At 43.4% G+C, this 18,262-nt stretch overlaps 1 long non-coding RNA gene across 1 annotated transcript in view; it reads left to right on the top strand.

Annotated features, from left to right (window-relative positions):
- Positions 1-18,262, top strand: part of LOC110356316 (uncharacterized) — a 33,745-nt gene that overhangs the window by 7,176 nt on the left and 8,307 nt on the right. The window contains exon 2 of the long non-coding RNA XR_002409441.2: positions 16,807-16,888. This is a non-coding gene — a long non-coding RNA (uncharacterized LOC110356316). The remainder of the gene's footprint in view (positions 1-16,806; positions 16,889-18,262) is intronic.

The raw sequence follows: 18,262 nt of genomic DNA, 5'->3' as shown, positions 1-18,262 counted from the left end.
CTGCAGTGTTACTATGAAATGTATATGGTACTTCTCTGTGGTTGCCTCTGTTGGTGGAGACTTTGGAAAAAAGAAGCTCAGAATAATTTAAATCAGAGTTATAAAATCCATAGACTAAGGAAACCCGGTTAGAAATTAAGAAGCCTCTCTTTTAAGGAAGTGTTTTATGAGGTGGCCGGATATTTATGAATATACCTGATGCTAAGCCATTCTACCAAGCAGTGGCGAAGGCAGATGGTGTTTGGATCAGGATTGAGAAAGGGAGCCCCAGGGCTGCATGGACAGTTCTGTTTCAGCTATAAATCTCTCAGTGCTTGTCTTCATGCTACCACTGCTATAATTCACATGTACTGCTAAACTGTCAGCACATTTCTTCCTGTTAATAAGAAGTCTAAAACGGGTTTTATTTTTCATTTCTGAGAGTGAAAGATTTCAGATGATACTAAAACATCAGGTCGTGACTTTTTTTCTGAGAGGAGGACGCCAGACATTGTAATTTTATATTACAAAGATATATAAAGGAAGATAGAGGAGAATAAATGTGCAAAAACTCAATTATTTGTAAGAAAATTATCTTTATTTTCCGTAAGAGATCATGGCTCAGATAGACGTTTATCCATCTGCCCAAAATTTAAGGCCAGGAATATTCTACTGTCATATATTCTTTTGCTTTAAGCTAAGCATGTCCTTAAAAACCTAAGTGCCTCGCTCTGGAAAATTGAGATAAAACTTATATGGCTGACTGCATAGAAAAAAAAGGTCAGTTTGAAAATGTATGACCAAAGTCAAAGTGCTCAGGTTCAAGACCCAATGACCTCAAGTGAAAATGTGCCAGTTTCAAATTCTTCTCTCCATGAAGTGTTGAGGAGAGGTAAGTTAGATGGAGTTTGGTGAACAGAAGATGATGGACTCGCAGCAGCTGTGGCCACAGCAGGGGACGAGGCAGACGTGGTGTCTCCCCTGTGCACTTGTGTTTGCTCTGTAGGCACTATTGCTACAGATGAGAATTAGTACAGGGAGTTGCAAGGTATGTAAAACTAAAGGAAAAAAAAACAGCAACAGTTCTTTGCTCATTATGGTTTTGTTGACCACTTATTAAATTACATCCATTGTACTATTTGGGAGGACTCCTCATTTTATCTCAACAACTGTCAGGATCGAAACAGTAATAAGGCTCCGTTGACAAGTGCCCCAAAGGTGCCTTTGTTTGCAGAGCCCCTCTTAAATTTCTGCTTGATCAGAAAGCAGATAAACCCAATGAAGTTCTCACTGGGCAATTTTAGGAAGAGGAGGAGTGTTGTAAGTGCTCAGTTTTGGCTAACTCTCCTAGAAGACAAAATCTGCTTTAGTATGTTTTATGTTTAAATGCTTTAATAACAGACTATGTGTGTATGTTAAGCCTGCAGAAGCCAGAAGCTGAGGCGGTGAGGGTGATGCACAGATGACAGCTTCGTACGGATGACTCAGAGACTCAGTCTGTTTAACTAGCACTGCTGAAAGCTGCTGTTATTTATGCCTCTTTGGACAAACAACATAAACTTCTTACCAGGGCAAGGCTGCCCTGCTGACTCCTGTGCTCGGGGTGTGTAAGGGCTGTCTGAGGCTTGTAAGCAGGAGATGCAGGCACAGCCAGCTCACAGTAATGAGAAATGGCACCATCTGATCTCCCCGAGTGCTGATGGCGAAAGGCAATGCAATATCACTAAAAAATGCAGCTGTCATGGATATTTTTGGGTAGGTGCTAGCAGGATTTCAGGAGGCCGTGTGTGTGGATCCTTTTTTTCCTTCTAGCTTGATCCACCCATCCTCAGTGAACCTGCTCTCTCCAGGGAGGGAGGGCGAAAAGGGTTTACCCTCAGTCCTGGGGGGCTTGCCCCGCTGCAGCAGCCTGTGGCAGAGCAAAACCATGGGTAGGGCCCAGCAGGGATTTCTCCCAAATCTGCTGTCCTAGCACTGATGTTGTGCAGGCAGTAGCTCAGCTCTGCTCAGGAAAAGGCTGGGGGGAAGTGCTGCTGCTCTGCCCTTCCCCATCACTGCAGCAGAGAAGCCCGTAGGGGCAGAAACACAAGCAAACCAAAGCAGATAGTGTGGCACCGATATTGCTGGTATTGGAAACAGCATTTGCTAGTTTGGGGATTGATGAAGATGTTGTGTGTTTAAAATCCCAATATGATCGTACTGATAAACTGCTAATTGCTGCCTGTCACAGAGGTGAGTAAACAGAACAGAATGAGAGACACCACATCTTGACACTGTCTATATAAACACTCTCTACCAAAGTGGAGTCATCAGATTTTTTAGACTTGGTACAAGACATTTTATAATGAGACTAGCAGGTACCCCTAGAACAGCAAAGCCTCCTACCTGGCAGCATGTAATTAATACATAAAAAATAAAGTCAGGTTCTCTCTTTGGCAGCTTATAAGTATTCCAGGCATTACAATGTTATATACTTTATGATAGCTTTGAGCTTAAGGAATAAAAGAAAAAAAAATCTATATTCAGTAATTTGATTCTAAGTATTTGAGATCATAAACTCCAAGGGTGAGATTTTCTGCTGCCTTGGACATTGTGTGGTGTGTGTGGAAAGCAGGGCTCAGGCTCTGCCTGTCTGGCATGATGGTATTCCCCACCTGTGGAGGCAAATACCTACTCCCCAAACCACACTTGATTCTGATTTCAAATGAATTGGTGTAAGTGCAAAGTAGTTTCTACAAAATAGGTGCGGATGGGCCAGGGGAGGACTAGAAGAATGCAGATCTGCGGTTTGATGCTGATGGCGGAGCAAAGAGCTGGTCTGGCTCTGGGAGCGGCTCATCAGTATTCTGCTCCAGGCAATGATCTAAACACCAGCAGATTTCCTAGTTCAGTGACTTCCTGAACCGCTGCTGGAACGGTCCCAGGAGAAGCCCCAGCCTGACCTTGTGCAATCTCTTTTTGCCAGGGAAAATGGTCTGTCAGTCGCCTGTTCTCACAGCACATTGGTGACAGGCCAGGGATCAAGGCTCCTGTGCACAGGAGTCTGTTGTGAATCAGCAGATAAGAACAATTTAAATTTAACTTTTATTTGTGCCTTAAGTGTTAAATGATCTTTTTTTTTTTTTAACTACTTTATGACACTAAGCCGTACATTCTTGGAGCAGCAATTTGATGGAGGGTTTGCAGTGGGTACAGAGTCCCATCTCTTCCCTGATCTTAGCCAGTGATTAGGCAGCTGTACTATCTCCCCTGGGAACCATAGCTTTTGGTGGAATGTTTTTGTGCTGATTGTTTAGGATACATTCACCTAAAAGTCTCTCACATGCACAGAGGTGGGAGACAAGCCATGGTTGGCTTATTGCTGCAACTCTCCCACTTGCTATAAATCCTCCCAACAGGTCAGTGATCTTGGCATGCCCCCCCAGGCCAACATTTCCAGGCTCAGTAGTAGGTTTGAACACATATAAATTGTTTACAACTGAGAGCAGAAGAGGGCTGACAGGTTTTGGAAACTTCACTAGGTGCTGTGGTTGCCTGGTGCCTCTGAGAAATGGGGTGCCTTGATTTTCCTGCTTGAAAACAGAGTGTATCACCCAGTGCTACCAAGGGCCCAATTCACAGCTGCCGCCCTTGTCCATGTCATTGGATATATTAATCCAGCTGATAGATAACACTGGGCACAGCAACAAAGTTCCACATTCCTGGTGCCCCAATGGCCTTGGTGCCTGTGGTGCATCAACACAGGGTGCGCAGGCACCATGGGCACAGCATTTTTGTTCTTCTCAATTCATTCTTTGTGCTGTTATAAATACTGGCATTTAAAAAGATGTCCTCAGATAGCTCGCACTCTACTGGTAGCCCTTGCAAAAGCAAGGTGGTAGGAGGGATAGGAATGGGGAGGCAGGCTGTGCGGAGCCTACTCTGGGGTAAGCTTCACCCAGGTCTACTCACACATTCATATAATTCACGCTGAAAGGGGGAGAGTGGGATTCTGAGTTATAATGAGTATTCAGGAAGAACAGATGGTTTTCCCTTTTTTTTTCTGAGATGGTCACTATCGTTGGCAGAGCAAGATGTGTAAGGAGAGGAGCGTAAATGCTGCATGTTGTCCAAGTCTCTTCCTTGCATCGTGGCTCATACCCATAAATTCTCTGAATTTCTTCCAGACAATGGCACTTTGAAGCCATATATCCATTTTACAGGCAAGAAACCTGCAGCCCAGGCAACCTATAGAAGCTGGGAAGCATCCCACAGTGGTGGAGATGAGAAGGACGACCCCGCTGCTTCCCCCATCACTTGGCCATGGTGGTCTGCTGCATTTTTTCCTCTGTACTTGTGTGGATGTATGGGAAAGGGCAGACCCTAAACAAATGAACTCCATGCAGAGATGGTGTTAATAGCTGGGTTTTGTTGTGGCTAGATGTGGTCCTCCAATTAGCATACACACAAGCTTGTGGTAACTCAGTATTAAACTCAGAGATGTTCTATTATATTATACTAATTTGGATTGCTTGAAATGATCAGGAATTGGCAGATGCAACACTTTAGAAAATAAGCACATTGAACTCATGACATGTGATTCCCTGTGCAAATAATTTGAAATAAGAGCTAGCTTTCACCCTCATAAGCCATCTGGATTCTATATTTCTTTGTTAACCACAAAACACTAGTGAAACAAGGCAGGATTTTGTTGATTTTTTTTTTTTTTTTTTTTTTTTTTTTTTTTTTTTGTGGGTAGACAATAAGTATGTAGATACATTTGTAGTCTTCAGGATTTATACTAAGATTCATTAACTATTTTGAAGTTCAGCAAGTTAATGCCATACCATCCAGGAATAGCCTTTTGTTAAATACATTTCAAGATTTTATGGCCTTCCTACTGTGGAATTTTTTTTAAAGGGCATAAAAAAGATAGCTATCTTCTCTAGCATTGCCCCAGAGAATTGACCTTCTTACCAAGAGAACAATCTTTCAGTAGGAAGTGTTTGGGCATGTTTTTGCTGCCCTTCAAGTTAATTTTGCTGAGCACATCCACACGGTCTCAAAGCAAGAACAGATTGTTGCTATTAGCCTTATGATGAAACTTGATATTAACATATGTATAAGTAGTATATAAATGATTAACAGATGTTATTAGTCTGTAGTGGCTACAGAGCCTGTACTATATGCATATTCCAGGTGGGTTGGTGCTTTTGAATGATAGGCATCATAAAGTGCCAGCAACACTTCAGTCACCTTTTTGACCTTGTTTGACTCTCCAGACTATTATTAATCATTAACACCTGCTGATTATTTGGTATATCTTTTCATAGTGTATAGCATAGATAGTATAGCATGAGGAACACTTGTCTGTTCATACTGTTCTTGATGAAGAAGAAAGGGAGTGAGAGCTGCAAAGACATGGATGCGGGGTAAGCCCCTGCACCTCTAAAGGATGCACTTCTGAGCTGTATGGACCAAACACAGCTTTATGCTCGTTTCTTCATCAGTGCCCATTCCTACCACCAGGAACATTGCAGGCTGCTGGGAGCACTTGACAACAGGGAGAATGGGGGAAGCTGGAGCCCATGGGAATGGCTGCAGAAGCTGCTTCCACCAAACTGCCTGATAGAGACATTTAATGGTTTTTATTAGGGTAAACTTGCTTTGCAGTGCGGTATAGGGATAGCCAAGCCAGTGCACTTGGCACTAGCATACGCTTCGGGAATATTCTTGTGCTTCTCACAGAGCTCTGTGGGAGTGGCTGCCTTTGCTGGGCAGTAAAATAGTGCTGTGCTGCTGTGTAAGGGTTTGGGTGGGATGTTGTAAGACAAAACGACCATTTTCATGTGTAAGATAATGACTCTGCTGAGAGTCCGAGGAGTCTGGAGCCCTCCTTCAAAGGGGAAGGTTTAAAGCATTGTGGTGATGTGAAAGAATGTTTAGTTGAGACTGAAACACCTGTTGCTTGGTGCTCTCTGTAGATTAAAATTGCAAGGCTGGCCAGCCTTAGAGGAGTAAATGCATTCAAATTAGTGCGTTTGCTTCTTCAGCGTTTGTGTGAACTCTTGTTTTGGACTTGTGTTTGTATCACAGTAATTCCTGGGAAATGAGTTTTTTCTGCTGGAAGTGAAGTTCCTTGTACTATTTCCCTGCTGAGACAGCAATACCTCTTCCTGGGAAAAGCACTTGAGGAGCACAAACTATGTGTTCAGATATCAAGGCAGTTGACCTACTGAATTAAGATAACAACACTGATTTTCCTGAACTCTGGTGTGAGTTTTCTGCCTGTAGTGTCCCATTTCACTATCTATGAGATGGAAAACCTGTCCTTTAGGACTCAGCCTGTACTCAGCAGCCAGGAGTGTCACCCAGGGTCTGGGGGTGGCCCTCCTGGCCTGGGGACACAGCTGGGCAGTGATGGGCACCCACCCCTGTGCTTCTCCCCCAGGTGGTTTTACCCTGAGCTTTTCAGGGCAGCTCAAGTAAATATCCAAATGTGCTCATCAAGGACTATGGTAACATCATTTGCTTTAGAAGTGCTGGGTTTAAAGAGATTGTTATTATTTCCCGTGGTTCTTTCTTCTGTGTTTAGGATGGAGTTGCTGCCCCAGATAGTCATGGGGACCCCGGTCCTGGTATTTATTTTGAAACTATCTTCAGTGGCTTTTTGTGAGTTTTCTAAATTGGCATACATTGCCTGGCCCAGAGGAACTGGATTTATCAAGGCCTTTGCTTCATTATCCAGTACATGCTAGCTTGTTAGTTTGCACCTGCTTGCAATTTGTCAAAGTCTCTTTTAAATGAACAGGAAGGTGTGAAAGGCAGAAGCTATTTAGCACCTTCTGAGTAACTGGAGGTGTGTCAGACACCTAACAATAATGTGTGCTTCATATTGCTCCATGTGATTTGTGATGCAAACTAAGTGTGAGGGCAATTTTCCAGAATGAGTTGAAAATGTATGAATTCACTTTTGTCAGTCAGAGCAGCAAGTGCAGCGGCTGGAGACAAATCAGCTACAAGGACTAAGACTGTTGCTACCCCATGTTCTTGTATTTCCCCAAATCCAGGTGGGTAATGTTTACAGTTGTCCTTATGGGCTTCCACCAGGGAGCTTCCTACTGGATGTGGATGGTCCATTTTGGTGACTGGGAGCATGGTCTGAAGATCATGGCCAGGCTACAACATGCTGTGACATTCAGCAGCCTTTCATAACCGGAAAGCTTGTAAAACCAGAAACGCACTTCTGAAGTTAGAAATTCTAGTTATTAGTGTGCTAAACCCTTAATTTATGTATGTGTTTATTCTGCATAGAGGTATTCCGTATTAAAAAATAATGGAAGCTGCTATGTCCAACATGAGAAGTGAAGAAATTCAACATTAAGATTGACTAAGCAATTTTAGTTTGGTGTCCTTATTTGTATATATTAACTTGCTGGTTTCATTGTGTGTGTTGTATTCTGACTTATTCAGTGCTCAGAAGAGGTCCGTAAATGAGTGGCTGTGTGAATTTACTACAAAGTGAGTGATTTCCCGGAGGTTTCCCAGTGGTATGCGTACTCAGGTACAGGACACTCCACCACAGTGACTGAAGTATCACATCACAGAATCATAGAATCAACAGTATGTGAACACCCTCCCAAGTGATACTCGCTGTATGAACTGACTACTTCTGTTTGACAATGACTGTTATTATTCACTATGAATTGACAAGAAACCCAAAGTTTAAATTATCTGATTCATTTAGAGCATTAAATAGGGATTTCATTTTTCAGAGAACGTTGCTTCGTGTAGCTTGCTCCTTACTCCAAAAGGCATCTGTGGAGAGGCTGGACAGCCAGAGAAGGCAAGGAGGACATGCAGCCTGAGCTAAAAGAGCAGTTTTAAGCAAGATGTCCTGCCTCTTGCAGGCCATTGGTGGCAGACAGGACAGCATTCTTCAGGAGAGCATTCAGGTACCACAGTGGGGGTGTCTACCCTTTAATCTGCATGAAGAACTGCAAAAGCAATGCATAGCTTTGGTGTTTGGATGCCTGCAGTGTTTCAGTTCAAAAATACCTCTTCCTCACTGCAAATCTGCCTTGGACAAATGTCTGTTGTGAAAAGTTTCTGTCCTAATGTTAGAGCCTGGCAACACCGCAAGCAATTTTCTCAAGAGAAGTGCTGGGTAGCCTCCACCATGTGTCATGCCACTGGCCCCAGCTGTAATAAAGAATATAGCTGCTCTTGTGAGTCTGACTGTAGAAGGAAGGAAGGATATCCTCATAGGCAATGAGCATTTCTGTTTTAATCATACCACCCCCTAAAGCTGGTATTCACATCGTTGTCAATGACAGTTTGCAAAAATGTTGTGTATACTAAGGATTTTAGGAATCCAGTCTTCTCATTAATAGAGCTATCTCCCTTGGACAATGGGGTCTGTGACCCTGTTACTTCAGCCCTATAAAACTCATATCAGACTCAGCTCCTGCCCCCAGACATTGTAGACAGATGTACAATGAGGGGAAAGAGGAACAAAATATGAAGTGACTTGCTCAGTCATAGAGGAAATCAGTTCTGGGGCTGGTTTTCTTGTCTTCTACACAGCACCTGTTCACTAGAACAAGCTATGTCTACAGGGTATTGTGCTCTGCTTAACTTAATGGCAGCAATAAATCCTTTCTAGCTTTAATTCAATGTCTTGGCTACTTGTAGGCACTAAATTACATTAAGAATGGCTATGAACAACATTGCTGCCAAGGGATGTGACAATGATATCTGTAAAAAGATGTCAGGAATGCCTGGACGAGTGGTCATGCATGTATGCAGCCGACAGCATGAAGATTACTCTCTTGAAAACTGAAGACCGAGTCTGGTATTCATCAGTTGTCCCACTGGTTTGTCCTCCGTGTGGAATGGCTGGGAAACCAAGTTTAGAAACATTTAAAAAATTTCAGTGAAGGAAAGTTTAAAGAAAATTAGTTGATTTTTATCAGGGAAGGAGAAAAGGGCAGAGAGAAAGAGGAAGCTGGAAAAGGTAATGGTATGTAAAAAGCTGTAATGAAATAGACAAAAATCAGCTGTTTTCCTCAGATGCTGGTGAGGAATCATGAGCTTGATTTATTAAGAAATTGGAGAGGGTGGAGCAGGGGGGTAGCAGCCATGTGTTCCCCCTCAGAGGCCTTCAGACATGGGTGGGCAGCTGCCCCCAGCTGCTGCTGGTCCTGTGGGGCAGCTCCCCTGCAGCCCACCCACTCCTCACCAGTTTCCCAGTGGTAGCTTGAGTAGAAGTTGTTGTAGGGGTAATAACATAGAGAATGGGCTGGCTGGGGTTGCTGCTAAATGTCATTTGCAGAACACTTACAAAAGCTAGATTGGACTGACACCTGCCAGTAAAAACTACCACATAGCTTGTCCTGCTGCTGTAGCTGACCGGTGCCTGGTGAGCCACTGAGGCCCCTTCCAGTGCCGGGTTTCTGGTTCTTTGCTTGCGCGTGAGGAGGCCTGGTGACATTTTAATAGTTTTCTTATTCTGCACTGGATATTGCTTCCACGTTAAGCTGTTTGTAATATTGGTATGATTGTTTTCCTTTGTGCTGCTCTAACTGTGAGTGGTGCTGTCTTTCACATCTCTGTGGCACCAAAAAACTCACGCTAGGCAATTCTGGATATGTTAATGTGTAATGGCTGGAGTGAAATTGTTACTAGGAGTCCCATATAAAAGCAGGAAATTCAATGAATACAATAAATGGTGCACTCAATAAATCCAGTAAGCTCCACTGTGCTGTTTCTGCCCATAAATGCCATACTGAATACATACTTGGAGCTCTGTTGAATTATGCATCCCTGATTAGCTGTGCTGCATGGAGCCCTTCTCTGGTGCATCCCCTTCTAGGCATGGCTCTGAGCTTCTGCACAGACTGCACCTAAATCCTGTCTCCCTCTTGTGCGACAGACCGGAGAATTTTATTTTGCTGTTTTATTTGTGAGAACGAATAACACAGCCTGACCTGTAATTACTTCTCTGTCTCATGTTACTTTGCTGGGTTTTAATGTTAAACTAGTCCACGCTTTCAACTTCCCAGATTTACATACTGACAACCTGTAGCTTCACAGAAGTGGCTTTCAGGGAGGATGGCAGAGATTTTGGAGGCTGGAGGGAGGTGAACTCTGTAGTGAAAGTCCATAAACCACCACATTTCACACCTGCAGAATACATGGAGCCTGCCCATAACAAGATTTTAGGTGATAAACTGCACACACAGCTGCTCTCCCTTGCTCCCTTTTAATACATATATATATATGTGTGTATATATATAGTATAATATATAAATGACACACTCAGTAGCTCCGGGTACTTTTTGTCCCCCTCCTCTCAAAGGTCAACACAGCTTAAAAAAATACATGCCCATAATATGAGAAAGCTGATAGCAGCACCTGAAAGCTTTTATACTCCTAGGACACCACCCAGCTAATTTCCTGAGCTGAAAGGAGAAAGTTTCTTGTCTGCACCAGGGCTGGTGAGTGGAAAAGTAAGGTGGTTTTGATTGGTTGGTTGTTTTTTTGGGGGGAGGAGGTCGGATGGACTATTTTTGTTTGTATTTTTGTAATTTTTTTGTTGCGTAATATGGGGAGTGCTGTGCATGTGTAAAATACAGCTCTTATTTGAAAGAAATTTCTGTTTCTGAAAGATGTGGTGGCTTGCTTAGGCAAGTCAAATCTCTTTAAGAAGTTAGGAGCCTGGATCTGTATATCTAGAGTGTTTATGGGGAAACTGAGGCAGGTCACCCAGCAGAAGGTGTGGCAAAGATTTAATAAGAATAGTGTTAAGAAGTGTGTTAATAAGAGCCACAGTAGGTTCATGCAGGTCTAGGAGCTTTATTGCTGGGAGTGAGTGTGAAACTTGATGTGTGAGTGTGGCTCCCAGTGTGCTTGGGTGGCCTCCAACATTACTGCTGATGGCTTTCCTGTGGTCTAACTTGCTGCTGGAGGAAGAAGCAACCACTAGCATGCCTAAGCAGGACTAAGACAGATAAAATACCTGTGCACCTGGGCAGTGTGGATTAATTTATATTTGAATACTGGGTTTATATTAGGCTATTGCTGCCAACAATTTTCCCCTTCCTTTTGGTGAAGAGCTGTGTGTACCCTCTGCCAAGCTCTAGTCCCAGAGATGTGCCTGCCCTTTGCGGGGAGGAAGGCTCCACGTTTGTGCCTTGGTCACAACACCGGGATGCTTGGTGAGCCTGGAGGAAAACGGTCCAATTCTCCTTTGTCTTTTGCAGTTGCTCTTGTTGCTGCAAAATAAATGGGGAAGGTGGCACTGTGGAGCTTCACACCCGGGATGCCTGATAGTGTTTGAGTGGAAGGCATTTGTGGCTTTTTAGCTCTGCTTTACTTACTGCTACCTCTCTGATCTTACTTGAAATATATCTAAAATACTCAGTTCTTTTTTAATTTATTTTTTTAAAAGGAAATGCATTTGATTCCAAATAAATAGAAAAGAAAGCACAGTTCTTTGCTATTGAGAGTATTTAAGCTCTTAAAAGTGAAGACAGAAGAGTTCTGTATGAGACGCTGGTCACCTCACTAGCAAGCTAAACTAGTATTGTAAAGATGTAAGCCCAGGAGAGAGAAGTGGCAGAAAAGTCCTTTTTGAGGGCATATTTGCCCTCTTTTTCCAGATAGCAAAGGGTAAATTCCTGCTGATTTCTCATTTCTAATGGGAAAGAACTCTGGCCAGCCCTATGGAGGGGCAGCTTTAAATACCTGAATTCCCAGAGCAGTCCCTTCCTTTCAGCCCCTGTCTGTGTGTGCCTGCAGCCAGAGCCATGTGAAGCCCTGCAGCTGTTTGCCTGTGTCTTCCACCACCCTGTTATCCCCATGGCTTTTCTGATGTATTGTGACAAAGCCACAGCTCCTATGGCTTGCTGCAGGCATCCTCTAGAATGATTAGGGTTTAGTGAACTGAATTCTCATACTGTAGTTTTGAAAAGGAGCAAAGCTTCCTTGTCTGCATTGTGTTCAGAGTTGAATCACATGCATCACTTGGGTAGATATTTATCATTAGGATATTTAGCAAAGGAAAAAGATGACATCCCCTTCCAGTTGCTTCTGGCTATGGTCATTTTTATATAAATGTTTGCTGAAGACAGAGTGGGATATGCTGCCTGCAGAAAGTTTGTGAGTTCTTGGGAAACAGCAGCAGATGCTTCCCATAAATAATGGGGACAAACAGCGCACTAGGGCAGCAACACAGATGTGTAGTGAAACCTGCCAAGCGAAACACTGAGTAAAATACTTGGTGATGCATGTAACCCCATGTATTTTCTTTTGACTCATTCTTGGTGCCTGCATGCTGAACTGGTACTGTGGTTATGTCTTCTGGGGCACAGGGCATCAGTTTACTGACTTTCAAGTGTTCTGGTGCATGCAACATCTTATATTTTAAAGGAAAAAAAAATCATCCAGTGCACATCAATAGTCACGGATCCGGCAAGTACTTCAGTGCAAAACTGTCAGTATTATTTTGTGGGGAGAAGAGATTTTCCACATTCAGAGACAGACTATATCTCACACTCCAAACAAAGCTTGCAAAAGAAAAATCTGTTCGATATTCAGTCAGCTAAAATGAGCCACAGTATTTATTCCCAGAGCTGTGATCTCTGTAAGTATCAAAGGTGTTTCCAGCCAAACTACTGTGCTTTTGACATCAGTAAAAGACAGGCACCTACAGATAACTCTTCTAAAATGGTTAATCAATATATCACAATGGACATATTGCCTTTTATTTTCTGTTTGTACACCACCCAGGATCCTTGTATATAGCGTTGACGCCAGCACAAGGATACAAGAGCTTAGGCATCAATATGAAACACTTCTTCAGGTATATTGATTTCCAGCTGCTAAGAGATGGGATGACAATAAATTTTTGTAAATTCCCTTTCTGTCTGTGAGCCTGTTAAAGTCTTGTCCTGTAACTGAGCCGTGATGGACTATCTGTGCTCTCAGTAACACGGCCTGGGGAAGGGGATACATGCAGTTTGGCTGTGGGCAGCATGTGGACAAGAGCTGCTGCTTCATGTGCTGCTGAGCTCACCTGTCTTGAGGCTGCTGCATTGGGGCCAATTTTGTTTTGCAACAGTCCCCTGTGTCAGAGTCACCATGTAAAAGCACAGATTTGTCCCCCGTTTCATTATTTAATTGGTCTGTGTGTAGAGCTTCAGATTCACTCCTGGGAAAATCCTTGTTCCTTTCATCTTATCAAATTTATTAAGGTGCCCCCCAAAAACTCATCATGCCTCGTCTTTCCTACCTGCTGCAATGTTCAGGAATGACTGTGAGGCTGGTGACTTTTAGGTGTCGGGGCTTGGGATCTGAAAGGTCATGCTGCCCTGCAGCTCCCAGGATTTTTGGGTGGCGTCTAGGTGTGTTGAGCTGGTGGCTCTTGCTGCTCTCAGCCCCCATCACCACCTCGAGTCCCCTGTGGGGAGCCAGTCTGTCAGGAGACATGGGCATCCGAAAGGGGAAGGAAAGAAGTGCCCCTGCTTTGTTTTCTCTTTCTCTGTTCTGATAACATGAAGAAAAGGTGGCAAGAGCTTGGGAATGCTGGGTCTTGTTTTATTTTATTAGAGAGTGGGAAAACCTAATATATTTCTTCTTTGACTTTTTGTCCTCTTTTCTGTCTTGGAAAGAGAAAAAACTAGGATGATGGCTGAAAGGGAAAGAATGCCAAAACAGTTAAAAAACCCCCAAACCTGAAAAGATGACTCCAGATTTTTTTTATTAATCTAATCAATATTTGTTTTAATATTGACTTATTGAAAACTTGAATTGGATTACTTTTCATTGCTATGGAAAGTGGGAGCTGTGTACTGCAGACTTCCGTACCAGCAGGATCTAACCTTATTTCTGCAAACACTCAAGACCTTGATTTGGCACAGTTTTTCCCACTCAAAATGCAGAGGCTCTAAGAGCACAGGCTTGCTGGATGTGCTCAGCATATTGCAGAATTAGGCAAGCAGGAAGGCCATCCACTCAAGGACACTCATCTCCAGTTTATCTCCTGAATTATGCTGCAGAAGCTTCAATTGCTTTCCATCAGTAAGCTCCTCTTGCATTTCAGAGAAGCTCTGTGATAAGTAAAGAACACAAAAGAAAGAAGTGGAATATTTTGAGCTTGATACCTTTAACAAAGCTTAGTTGTTACAGCTAATTTAATGGTGTATGTGGGGATCGGGTTGACACTGAAGTGTTTCGTTGCTCTACACAAAAAATCCCAGTCTCAGTGCTGCTACTGAGCCAGGCTCCAGCCGCTTCTCCTTGCTGTTGAGTGAGACGTTTGTAGGGAAAAAGCACTATCAGACCAGTGTGCAAGCGCAGCAACTGGGTCCTTGCTGTCTGCTCCTTTACAGAGAAGAGAAAAAAAACATCAGAAGCTTTTTGATGGCCTGCATCAAAACATGTGTGACCAGTAGGTCAAGGGAGATGATTCTCCCCCTCTATTCCACTCTGGTGAGATGCCATCTGGGGTGCTTCATCCAGCTCTGGGGTCCCCAGAGTAAGAGGGAGATGAGCCTGTTGGGTTGATTACAGAGGAGGGCCATGAAGATGATTGGAGGGCTGGAGCACCTTTCCTGTGAAGACAGGCTTGGAGAGTTGGAGTTGTTGAGCCTGGAGAAAAAGGGCTCCAGGGAGACCTTGTAGAAGCCTTCAGGTACCTAAAGGGGGTCTACAAGAAAGCCGGAGAAGGACTTTTTATGAGTGTGTACCAATAGGGCACGGGATAATAGTTTTAAACTGAGTGTAAATTTGAATTAGATATAAGGAAGAAATTATTCACCACGTGGGTGGTGAGGCACTGGAACAGGCTGCCCAGAGAAGCTGTAGATGCCCCATTTCTCGAGATGTTCCAGGCCAGGTTGGATGGGGCTTTGAGCAACCTGCTCTAGCAGAAGGTGTCCCTGCTCATAGCAGGGGGTTGGAACTAGATGATCTTTAAGGTAATTTCCAACCCAAACCATTCTATGGTAACATGAGTGAGCTTACTAAAGGACATCTATAAAACAAAGCTTGTCCTTCAGATATGTTCCTTGCTTGTCAGCAAAGAATTACCATATAATCTTTCAAGATTCAAAGCATGCCATAACATCTCTTTATAAAACCAGCTACAATTAATGTTACTTCAGTTTTGTTTTTTTTTTGTGGTTTCAGTGCATATGTTGGAAACTGAAAATGGTCCAATGATTCATGTGTATCTGGAGATCATAATTTGATCATTTTGTTTACATTTGCTTATCCATTTTGTTAAATTGAGCTTGTTTGTTTTTCTTTTAAATAACTGCTGTGGGAGGAAAGGAAAACCTTTGCTCTGTCTTATCCCTGGAATTACCTGTACTGCCTGGACTTCACAAGCAGGCTGGTCCATGCATCCCCAAATTAACAAGCCAAGCTTCAGAAACCAGGTGCTCTTTGGAAAAGGGCCTGTCCTTCTTGAATGTGAGTTTGGTCTTTGTCTATAAAAAAGGAGTTTATGACTGGGGATTGTAGCTCTGCAGCAACACAAATAGTAAATCAGGTTAGAGAGGATATGAAACCTGGAGAAGTGAGTGACTTGCCTGGTGAGCTGTTACTACAGAAGGAGGCAAAGCTTCGTGCCCTGGTTCCTAGTTCTCTGTGAAATATTGCCTGTCACTGAAAAGTTCCCAGTGGAAATGTATATGGCTGTGTGGCTTTTCACTAAGTTACATCTGCTAAAGTTTTGCCCCTATGGAGAAAATTATGCCCAGAAAAAAATAACTGTGTCTGTGACAAGTTAGTGAGCTTCATGGCATCATCCCCTGGCAAGGGGAGATCTCCAAGCCAGTATGTGTTTCTGGCTGGAACAAGCCGCATCAATCATCTAAGGATGCAGCAGTACATAAAATACCTTTCAAGTGGGCTTTGGCGATGTCAGGCGCTGCTGACTGGGCCTGCCACCAACACTCAGCCAGAGCAACCCTGCTCTACACTTTTGCCTTATGCTGAGCACCACCAACAGACTTGTGGCTGGGGACCTCCCCACTCCCCAGTCAAATCTGCTGTGCTTCTGGGTCTGGACATGGCCCTCCAGCACAACTCTTGCTCTGTGGTCAGATAGCATGATGACAATGACTGCAAGATGACACACCAGCCGGCCTGGGAATCATCCCTCTTCTGCAGGTCCTGGAGAGGTCTGGTAGTGGAAGAGGTTTGTGCTGGGGGTAAGGCTTGCGGAAAATCATGATGCTCTTTTGGATCTTGTGGAAATTTCCTGAGAGGTTTCATGTCCCTGAGATACCCGTCCTTTTCTAGGGTTACAAATAAGGTCTGAATAATGCTGTGTTCATTTTAATCCCCTTAGCCTTGTCATTGTTGTGGTGGTGGTGTTTGCTTGTTGTGCACTTTTTTTCATACTATAAATACTTTCATGCTGTAGGTGAAGTGGGATGAATCAACACAGGCATCCAGGCTGTTTAACTGGGGGCAGCAAGCTCTGTGCCGTGTCCCAGGCACTTGGCAATCGGCCCCATCAGCATACCCTGACTCCATGGGCAGGCATCCAATTAATCATAGTCTAATCACACCAGGACAAGGGTCTCACTGCTCAAATAACAGTGAGGCAATGCTATACTGGTGGTGTAAATTATGCAGTCCAATCTCGGGAAGGCTGCAGGAAAGACAGTCTATCAAAATGCCATTACATGGCATGCACAACTTGCTGCTGCTGATGGCTGGGCAGGCAGGTAGCTGCAGACTCTGTTTAATGACAAATTTAATGATAGACTTCTGACGAATTACTGTTGATTACTTTTCTCACATTCATTTCAACCTTTCTCCCTGCGGACACAGAGATGGGCACACAGCGACCCTGTTTTAAATCACCCTCCAGCGCTGTATGAAACAACTCTAAGCACCAGCTGGAAATAGTCAGGTATGTCTTTGAAGGAAAAAAGAGAAAAAGTATGTCTATTAAAGAGCTGGATCATTTCTCAGGAGACTGAGGTGTGTGTGTGGGGAGCCAGAGGAGGCTGGGGATGCCCGATGGGTGCAGAGGCAGCTGTCCTTTTGGGGTTTAGGAGGAAGGAGAGCTGGAGCTCTGCGCCCCCCTGCCCAGAGGCATTGCTGGAAAGCTCACAGCCTCAGCATGGGAGAGAGGCATCACGAAAGAGCCATTTGGGTGATTTAAGACTATTCTAGCAAAAAACCCCAAAACAGGAAGTTTGAACTCAGGCACAAAATGTATCTGCAAATTCATGACTCTAGAGTTTCCTACTACTTTATATCCCAAATTCTTTGCTTCCCAGGCAGTGCCTTGAATCATCTCTGCAGAAATGAAATGTTGGTTGCACCATCCCTGCCTAGGGCTGCATTCAAGGCTGGTGGACTGAAAGAGGGTGGGATCACCCCAGCTTAGGGGACTTTGGTCTGCTTTATATGGTTTTGGGTGCACAATGGAAAAGCACAAATCCACACATATTTATGCTAACGATGTCCATAGCATCATGTCTATGAGAGAAAGGAGAATCTGAGCCTTTGCATTTTAAAATACATCATGGCTATTAAAAATCAAAGCTTTGTTTAATCTGCTAGATTGAAAAACATTTTTTCCCTCATGGGAGAATCCTCCTTGCACATCTGAATGCGGTAACTCACGTTTGCTTTGCACTCCCTGTGAGCAATCTAGCTTAAGCCTTAACCCTGGGTACTCCTTCCCAAAAAAGGATGAGAAATGTCTATAGTTTTGTTATGATGATTTGACTCCGATCTACAGCACAGCTCACTTGAAATTACATCATCTCCCCTCGTAGATTCTTCCTTGAAACTTTACCATTGCTGTTCCTAATACGAAGAGCAGCTCTTTCATGGCCCGTTTGTATTACCCAATCTGACCCCTCCAGCTACTAAAAATAAACAGTCTGTGTTATTAGGGAATAAAAGCAGCTGAAGTATCCTGTGAGCTCTTTCTACCCAGAAAAGCATAAAGTTAGAAACTACCTTTTTTAAGACATTCGTATTTTTGTTACAATCCATTTTTTGACCATGTATTCATTAATCTCTTTCCAGCGGTAACCACAACTAAACTTTACAATGAGCATAGTCTGAGAAAAAGATCGTGGCTGTATTTCTTGAAAGTGTAAATAAAAGGTGAATGTGAGGAAATAACAATTATATTTAATCCCCTTAATCTGTACAATAACCTTCACGTATCTCTGTACTATGTGACATTAGTGATTCCTTTTTTTTTTTTTCCCTAATTATGGCTACTGTTAGCTGATAACAATATATATTACAACACTGCGGGTAC

Source organism: Columba livia, chromosome 4, assembly GCF_036013475.1.
Source record: "Columba livia isolate bColLiv1 breed racing homer chromosome 4, bColLiv1.pat.W.v2, whole genome shotgun sequence".
NCBI classification, from domain to species: domain Eukaryota; kingdom Metazoa; phylum Chordata; class Aves; order Columbiformes; family Columbidae; genus Columba; species Columba livia.
Note: the sequence above shows the minus strand (reverse complement) of the source record. Positions and strands in the feature narration are given on the sequence as shown.